Source organism: Labeo rohita, chromosome 20, assembly GCF_022985175.1.
Source record: "Labeo rohita strain BAU-BD-2019 chromosome 20, IGBB_LRoh.1.0, whole genome shotgun sequence".
NCBI lineage: Eukaryota > Metazoa > Chordata > Actinopteri > Cypriniformes > Cyprinidae > Labeo > Labeo rohita.
The window spans coordinates 28,717,422-28,727,320 of NC_066888.1; positions in this window are offsets into that span (position 1 = coordinate 28,717,422).

Consider the following 9,899-nt stretch of genomic DNA (forward strand, 5'->3'; position numbering starts at 1 on the left):
TTGAAAAGTTAGTGTACTTGGTTTCTAAGGAGACAACAGCAGATAAAGAGCTTGAAATGAAAAATGAGACATGCACGTGTGAAGAAAACAAAGAAAAATCAAGGTAAACACCAGTTATCACAGAATATATAATTGCACGCCATTTCCAATCAAGTTGTAATTTTGTACAATTATACAAAAAGCTAAGAAAATAAGATTTAATTGTGTGCATTTAAAATACAAAAATGCTAGCTATGACATAAAAGCCTTCCAAAAATGTTTAGAATCCCATTAAAATGCCTTAACATTAGAGATATGGTATAAATGAGACTTTAGAAGTTTCAGAAAAATAAAAAATGGCAGACTTATGCCTCTACACGGCTGTTTATTTTCTGAAAGTCCACCAAGTAGCCAAGGAAAAACTCACAGTTTGAGAACATCAACTGCTAAAACACTGTTTGTAACGTGACATTCATAAACAAACACACACTACAGAAGCCATAACTGCTCTCAGCCAAACATGTCTTTCTAATTTGGTCCATAATAGAGTGAAATCGATGACCAATCATCACACAAATACTCTATTCTTAGCCTGCGGTTGTCCTTGAGTCAGGTTGAAAGCGTGTTAAGAGCCGTATTCCGTTACACCCTGGATAAAACACAAGGACGGTTGAAGGAGAAACTCAGGAAACAGACAGTGAGTCATGAGCCGCGCTCACGGCACTAAATCACTCCACTATCTCTCAAAGCTGGATATCTTTGTCAATGAAACAAGTGTTCAACGGTACGCGTTCATCTGAAATATTTCAGGAAGAGACGTGACAGTATGGAAGGTAAAACAGTGCTGAGATAATTTACATTTCTGTTCCTCAGACTAGAGAAATTAAACAGCCTTGGATCCATTTACAGAAAACGAGGGCTATGCGGAATAATAAAATCAATTTATGCATCACAAAAGCCAAATCTGACTTGAACAAAGCAAGACTGTCTTGCAGAGGTCAGTTCTTTGTGTCTGAAGTCTGGGTTCTTTTAAGCGTGAAATTTAATCATTGCATTAAAAAAATTAATGCCATTTAAAATGATTTCATAGTCAGACACACCACTGTGACCCAAAGTGCTGGTTTGGAATATTTTTGATGCTCAATTTAATTTAAGGCTCTTAAAAAGAGGAAGAAAAAAATACCTAAGCATTGGAGCCATGACATGTCGATTATAATAAGAACTGCAGACTGTGTTGTTTTAGTATTATTGATATGCTTTTACGGTTTTGCTAATATTTTGAATTTGATTTTAAAGTAATGTCAGTCAAAATAAAATCTAATGTAGTTAAAATGTCTTTTTACTTTTAATAATAATATATTTAATTATATATTTGTTTTTATTTGTATATATTTCATTAGATTATATTAATATTATGTGTGTGAGAGAGAGTTTGAGATAAATAAATGTAATCTAACATTCAGATTTTCTGCTTTCACTTTAATACACAATATAATAGTAATAGTAAATGTTGTGCTTTATTATTATTATTATATTCGTTTATGGGGGGGGTGTATGTTTTTGTTATTTTTAGTACATCAAGTAAAATTAAACTAAAAATAAAATACTGACTTGCTAAAATAAATTAAGTTTTATTTATTTATTTTATATTATATTAATATTACATGAGTGTGTTTGAGATAAAAAATGAAATTAACATTCAGATTTTATTTTTAAAATGTTCTGCTCTCACTTTAATATACAACATAATAATAGCAAATGTTATGTTTGATTATTATCATTATTTTTTTTGTTTATTGGGTTTTTTGTATGTTTTTGTTATTTTAGTACATCAAGTAAAAAAAAAAAAAAATTAAATACTGACTTGCTAAAATAAAATAAGTTATTTATTTATTTATTTTATTATATTAATATTATATATGTGTGTGTGTGTGTGTGTGTTTGAGATAAAATGAAATCTAACATTCAGATTTTATTTTACAGATTTTCTGCTTTCACTTTAATATACAATAGTAGTAGTAAATGTAAATGTTGTTTTATTTTTTTCGTTTATTGGGTTTTTTGTATGTGTTTTTGTTATTTTAATACATCAAGTAAAATTAATAAAAAATTTAAAAAACTGATTGCTAAAATATATTAAGTTTTATTTATTTATTATATTATATTATATTATATTAATATATATGTGTGTGTGTGTGTTTGAGATAAAAAAACGAAATCTAACATTCAGATTTTATTTTTCAGATTTTCCGCTTTCACTTTAATATACAATATTATAATAATAGGAAATGTTGTGTTTTATAGTTATCATTATTTTATTTGTTTATTGTTTTTTTTTTTGTAAGTTTTTTTTATTTTATTTTAGTACAAGTAAACAAAAATTAAAAATACTGACTTTCTAAATAATATTGCTAAGTATTATTAGTTAACATTTTAGTCATTTAGTTTTTTCATATATATAGTTAACATTTTAGTCATTTTGTTGTGTTTTTTCCCCATTTTTATTATTCTATTAGTTTATTGTATTGTATGTATAGTGTTTTGTATGTCTGTTTGTATGTTGTTTTAGTACTTCTTAGTTAAACTTAAAAATATTAAAAATGCTGACTTGCTAAAATAAATTAATAAAGTTTTATATTTATTAGTAGTAGTAGTAGTAGTAGTAGTATGTAGTTTATTACACTTATTTTATTTTCAAGTAACAAACTTGTTGTTCATGCTTTTCATTTTAGTTAGCAACCCTGACATGTTGATCTGCGGTTTTTATGTTGGTAACAACAAAATTCAGCACTAATGCAGTACAGCCATTTCTAATCATTTTATAAAAGCAGAGTCCAAAAAAGCTTTCCAAAGTTCCTTATTTGTTGAAGTGTATTGAGATTAAAAGATTCATGACGTTCATGTAATTTCAAATGGACAGAAACACGCTTAGGAAGTTTAAGAGTTTAAACCCCGTCCTCTCATCATCATCATTACACGCTCACATTTCTTCTGATGTAAAATGGCTGGTCATCTTGTTGCATTTCAAGCACAGTATTGTCCGTGATAACATTTATTTTGAATAGAGATGGAAGAAATACCAACCACAGAGGAACATTGGCCTGGAAGTTTGACTGGAAGACTATTAACAATGTGGTTAAATCTGAAACCGGGCAGAGATTTACGTGGTTATTTTGTATTGAAAACTCACTGTGGTCCAACATGCTGATGCTTTCCAGCAAACGGGTAAAACTGAGAGCAGGGCCGGGTTAGTTAAGGACAACATTCCCCGATTCCAGCAATACAGGAGCAAAACTATGACTACAGCTCATAACCAGCGCACATAAACACTAACTGGTTGTTTTGGTCACTTTAGTGGCATCTACTAAAACCTCAAATATAAATACATAAGATATTTTCAGAGCTTGGGTTTGTTTGGTTTCTTCCGTCCACTACAAAATTTGGAAATATCTGTCACCATATTTGCATTTCATTATAGCATCTGTAATATTTTCATCTTTCCTTGTATATCAATAGAATGAGAACAAATTCTCAAAACCCATAATGGTAAAATATTTGCTACTTACTTGGGATAGTTGTCACTTGTTTACTCCAGTGAATATATCTTGGTGTAGGTTTGCTTCTGAATGACAATTTCTGTTACGACACAAACAAAAATCAAGAAAAAACAGTAATATTGTGAAATAATATTTTAATGTAAAATAACTCTTTCTGTGTGAATATATTTTAAAATGTAATTTATTCCTATGATGCAAAGCTGAATTTTCGGCAACAGTACTCCAGTCTTCTTTGTCACATGATGCTTCAGAAATCATTCTAATATGCTGATTTATAACTTTTATTATCAATGTTGAAAACAGTTGTGCTGCTTAAAATTTTGTTGGAACCTGTGATTTTTTTGACTTTTTTCAGGATTCTTTAATAAATAAATTGTTAAACAAAACAGCAGATTTTCAAAATAGAAATCTTTTGTTACAACATAAACTACCAATTAAACGTTTGTGGTCAGAAAATTTCTTTCTTTTATTCACAAAGGATGTTAAATGGATAAAAATAGCAAATTTAGTAAAAATATAGTATATAGTAAAAATATCATAGCATTAATACTATCAAATAACATACCATAAGTAATACCAAACCTTTATTTATTTAGTATAACATTCCAAAATATTAAAAACGGCCTGAAAAAAACTGTCAATTTCATTTTAAAATACCATTATTGGTATGTACAGGGGTTGGACAGTGAAACTGAAACACCTGGGTTTAGACCACAATTAGTATGGTGTTTGGCCTCCTTTTGCAGCCAATACAGCATTATTTCATCTTGGGAATGACAAATACAAGTCCTGCACAGTAGCCAGAAGGATTTTGAGCCATTCCTTTCGCAGAACAGTGGCCAGGTCACTATGTGATGTTGGTGTATGAAAACATTTCCTGACTCGCTCCTCCAAAACACCCCAAAGTGGCTCAATAATATTCAGATCTGGTGACTGTGCAGGCCATGGGAGATGTTTAACTTTACTTTCATGTTCATCAAATCACTCTTGTCACCAGTCTTGCTGTGTGTATTGGTGCATTATCATCCTAATACACGGCACCACCTTCAGGGTACAATGTTTGAGCTATTGGGTGCACAAAGTCAACCTTCACACTCTGCTCTTATTGGTGGAATGTGCGATCAGTAAAGACTGGCCACCAGGCTGCATAAATATAGCCATGAAACCTCCAACACTATATTGGCCAGTGTTTCAGTTTCATTGTCCAACCCCTGTATGTATTAGTATGTATTAGTATTATGGCATTAATTCATAATGTATTTTACAACTCAAAAATTGGAAAAAAAAAATCATTGTTAGAATTGTTAGAATTATTTGTTATATAATATGCATGCTGTACAAACATACACAGAATATAATAATACATAAAATAATAATGGAAAGAAAATGATTTTTTTTCCCAATTCTGAGTTGTAAAATACATTATGAATTAATGCCATAATACTAATACATACTAATACATACATACTAATATATACATACTAATATATATATTTGATCCTGGACCACAAACCTAGGTATATTTGTAGCAAAAGCCAAAAATACATTGTATGGGTCAAAATCATCGATTCTTCTTTTATGCCAAAGATCATTATAGGATATTAAGTAAAGATCATGTTACATGAAGGTACTTTGTAAATTTCCTATTGTAAATATATCAAAACTTCATTTATGATTAGTAATATGCATTATCAAGAACTTAATTTGGACAACTTTATAGGTGATTTCTCAATATTTTGATTTTTATGCACCCTCAGATTCCAGATTTTCAAACAGTTGTATCTCAGGCAAATATTGTCCTGTCCTAACAAACCATACATCAATGGAAATCTTATTTACTCAAAAAATTGACCCTTATGACTGTTTTTGTGGTCCAGGGTAACATATGTTACAGTAATATTATAATTAAAGGGGTCATCGGATGCCCATTTTCCAAAAGTTGATATGATTCTTTAGGGTCTTAATGAAAATTCTATAACATACTTTGGTTAAAAATTCTCAATGGTTGTGTAAAACATCACCCTTTTTACCTTGTCAAAATCAGCTCTGCAAAAATCATCCCATTCTGAGGGATTGTTCCTTTAAATGCATATGAGCTCTGCTCACCCCGCCCCTCTCTTCTCTGCGGAGTGCTGAGCTGCTCTGAGAGATTGGCTGCGTCCGAAAACCTAGTCAGCTGACTTGCTGCCTCGCTGCCTTATCAGGCAGTGACTTCGAAGGCAGCGAAGGCAACTCTAAAAACAGTTTCGGACAGACTTCAGAGGCAGCAGAACGTGACGCCGTTGCTAGGTTACCTAACAGTTAAGTTGTAGAATTTGTAGAAAAACGATTTTATACAGCTATATATAAATGCTTTAATAATACATAAGGACCTCAATGTTATTACCCACCGAAGGTCTGTGCGTCGGAGAAGACGACTGAGAATGGCAGCTACTTTTTGCTTAAATAAATAAAAGCACTGATGCAAGTAATATTGCAGAACAGGTCATTGTTATTAGTGGCTGTTTCGTTATTATTGGTAGTATATTGTAAATATTATTCTTATTCACTACTCATCTGAACCCTTTTAACATTTTATTAAATACTATTATTACAAACAATATTATTTATCATGCTTTTTACACTATTACGATTCATAAAGAATATCATGGTCAAGATCTCATCTATTATTTAAAGTAACAAGTCTAATTTCACCAAAATATCTTTATTTATATAGTCTATATGATGCACAGGCAGAGGATTGTGAGAAATCGAAGGCAGTGAAGGATACATCTATGCTGCCTTCAAAATTCCATCAGATGAAGGTACCTCCAGAGACAGGAAGTGAAGCAGAATTAGAATTCGGACATTCCTTGATGCCTTCCTGCCTTGGAATGCTGCCTCTGAAGGCAGCATTTTAGAGCTTTCGGACGCAGCCATTGTTTACTTTGCCGCATTTAGCATGTTTAGCCGTGAAACTTGCTAACTAGCAAGTTATTAAGAACGGTCATTGCAGAGATTCATAAAAAAACCCTTATACTCACTTCTGCTGTAGGTGAAGCTGGATCACGAATGATTTGTGTGAATATAGAAACCTTTATGTAGATCGGGAGCCGCATTCCCTTCACAAACAAACGTAATCCACTGCATCTTCAGCGGCTCAGATGTCGGGAGTAAAAAAGACAACCACTACATTCATTATTACATCCAGCAACACAACACCTCAATCGCTCAATCTGAGATATTCTTGTCTAACTTACATCCCTGCTCCGGCATCGAAACAATGGAGGTCGGACCGTTACAGCTGATTTAAGGCGGGTCTGAGGTAAGACGCTTATGTCAATCAACTATCGTGGGAGCGGCCTCTGTCAGTGAGAATGGCTCAATTTGAAAAAGGGGATATTATTTTTACAGATTAATTAAAAACCACTGCATGGAGTTTTTATTATTATAGGGTAGATTTGTACATGCACATGTACATGCGTAAAAGTGAAGTTTGCATCCCCTTTAAAATATATTACTAAATAGCCAACAGTAGTTTGAACTGTATAAAATTTCAACACATTAAACATACACTACCCTTCAAAAGTTTGGGGTCAGTACATTTTTATTGTTTCTTTTTTTTTTTTTTTTTTTTTTTTTAAGAAATTAATACTTTTATTCACCAAGGATGTATTAAGTCAATAATTAAAAGTTTATTAAAAGTTAATAATAAATAATTTACATTGTTATAAAATATTTATATTTTGAATAAACACTGTACTTTTTAAACTTGTTACTCATGAAAGAATCCTGAAAAAAAAAAATCACAGGTTCCAAAAAATATTTGGCAGCACAACTGTTGATATTATCCAACATTGATCATTCTAATAATAAATCCGCATATTAGAATGATTTCTGAAGGATTATGTGACACTTAAGACTGGAGTAACAGCTGATAAAAATTCAGCTTTTCATCACAGGAATAAATTCTATTTTAAAGTATGTTAAAATAAAAAACATTATTTTATATTGTAAAAACATTTTGCAATATTACTGTTTTTTTCTATATTTTTAATCAAATAAATGCAGCCTTGATGAGCATAAGAGACTTCTTTAAAGACTATTACAAGTCTTACTGACCCCAAACTTTTGAACGGTAGTGTATGTGACTACTTGCCCCAAACTGACATGTTTGGAAACAGTAGATTCTACTATTATAGTAAAAACTCTCAAATGTAAACTACTAAGATATAATCATTGTGACAACTAGCCCTGGCATATCTGTATATTAGCAGCTAAAATCTTTGCCTTAAGAAAAAAGACAAACTACTCAATGGCATTACTGTGTTTGTCATGCAAGTTAGCACTTAAGAACATAAAGAGAGTTTCACTGTGCCACTTCTTCCTGCTGTCTTCCTTTTTAAAGCCATTCTGGGATTATTAGCATGGAGTTCAGAGTGAAAGTGTGACCTTTGCATTCCTTTTTACTCTTTCCTGCTCTCTCCGACACTCAACAAGACTTCCAGACCAACAGTACCATAATGCACCGGGGCAGATGTGGCTCCATTGTTTTGAGCCGGGGGGAGAGGGAGGGCTTTCTGTAGATGTCTGGTTTTGAAAGCGTGCCGGGTTACAGCAGCGCAGACGCCGTGGCGGAGCTCCAGAGGTAAATGGAAAACCACAGTCTCCGGTCCACACAAGTGCAGCATGAGTCACCGGAAGGAGCCGCGCACTTGCAGAACTCATTAAGGGAAATGCGAGGCATATGGATTTCCTATGTCAATAAAGTGCGCTTGGCGGGCCACGCACCCGCCCCGGTGAATCCTGGAGGACAGAGAAAACGTCTAAACTTGCATCTGATTAGCATGAAAGAACATGACGCGAATGAATAATTAAAGAGTCCAGTTGTCTCTCAACACATCATTAATAACAAAAACGCAGCGTTTTTATGAACCCTCACAGTGTGCGTGAAACGCGAGAGGAGGTGAGGGAAAAACATCTTGGCAGGGGAAGCTCCAGAAATGCCTGTGTCACTTTCAGTCAGGTTGAACTTGACATGTCCTGCATGTTTGTCTTTTGCAATTACAGTGGAGCGATTCCGCGGTACTGTATTGTATTTCCATGTCTGTATTTAGTTTGCAGTGTCTAGCGGGGTGGGTTTTGTCCAGATCAAATTAATGCACAGATCATATGTAACTGAGCAAAGGCCGGACATGCATACCAAACTCTGGTCCAGGTTTCCATTGCCTGCTTTCGGTTCATTTGTATGCAACAGCGCCTTCTAGTGGACGTGAACTACTATGACTCAAACCTGCTGTAAATATAGAATGGTAATGAAACATACCTGAGGATGTTGAAACGAAATATTAATTTATATACACCTTTTTCTTCAACGCGAGCAAGCCTGTGGGTGAGACTTCCGGTTCATGCGCCGCTATAGGGAAATAAGGAGAATAACAGCGTGCTGTAAAGGGTAAAACTGTTTGCACTACAAACCAGTGTGCTCATAATTAAGATAATACATTAAAATAATATGGTAAGACACCAATTTGCAATGTAAAGCTGCAAAACGAGCTGTTTTGCATGGGTGAGACCGAAAGCCAGACCCATAAATTTCCAAATGGCGGGAAGAAAAAGGTGGATAAAGGTGTTTATATATGTTTGCACATTGTATATATACTGGATACTGCAGAAACATTATGAACTAACACAGCTTTAATCTGTAAAAACTCTATTTTCTAGTCTTAAATAGCTAGAGGCTTTACATAACATCAGAAAAAGTGTTTAAAACGCAGTTACATGTGCAAAGCAAATTTTGTGTGATTCATTTCTGAGCCTGTTCATTTACTACAGAGCTTTACTGCCAGCAGCTCTGTAATAAAACCTAAAAGTAAGCTTGTTGGGCTTCATCTATATTTATCTCTGTCCATCTGTGAATATGAGTCTGGAGGCTGGTGTTTCAGATAGTATTGGAAGCATGCACAAATCTCCATACACCTGCACTGGTACAGTCTGGTAAAGAACTGCTGACTGGTCGTTTTTCCTCCAAAATGCATGCAGATTGTATCTGCAGAGTTTCTTGTATATATTCACAGGCAAAAATAGTAAGGGTGGTTACCCATGAACTCAGCTGCCCTTTAGTATTTTAAGAGCAATATCTAGTTTAGCAAAGGTCACAAGCCACAGGAACAGAACAAGTGGGAGGTTGTGTTTACAGCGTGAGTGATATTTTTCCACCACTGACATGTCTTTAGAAGTCTGACCAAAAAAAAATACCTGTAGTGTATGTTATGAAGAATTGTATCCAATCTTAAAATATAAAGCAATGCTGTACGCCGTGGAGGAGTGATACAGCTTTCATTTGCACAAAAAAGTAGTACATAAAGCAGTACTTGATTATAC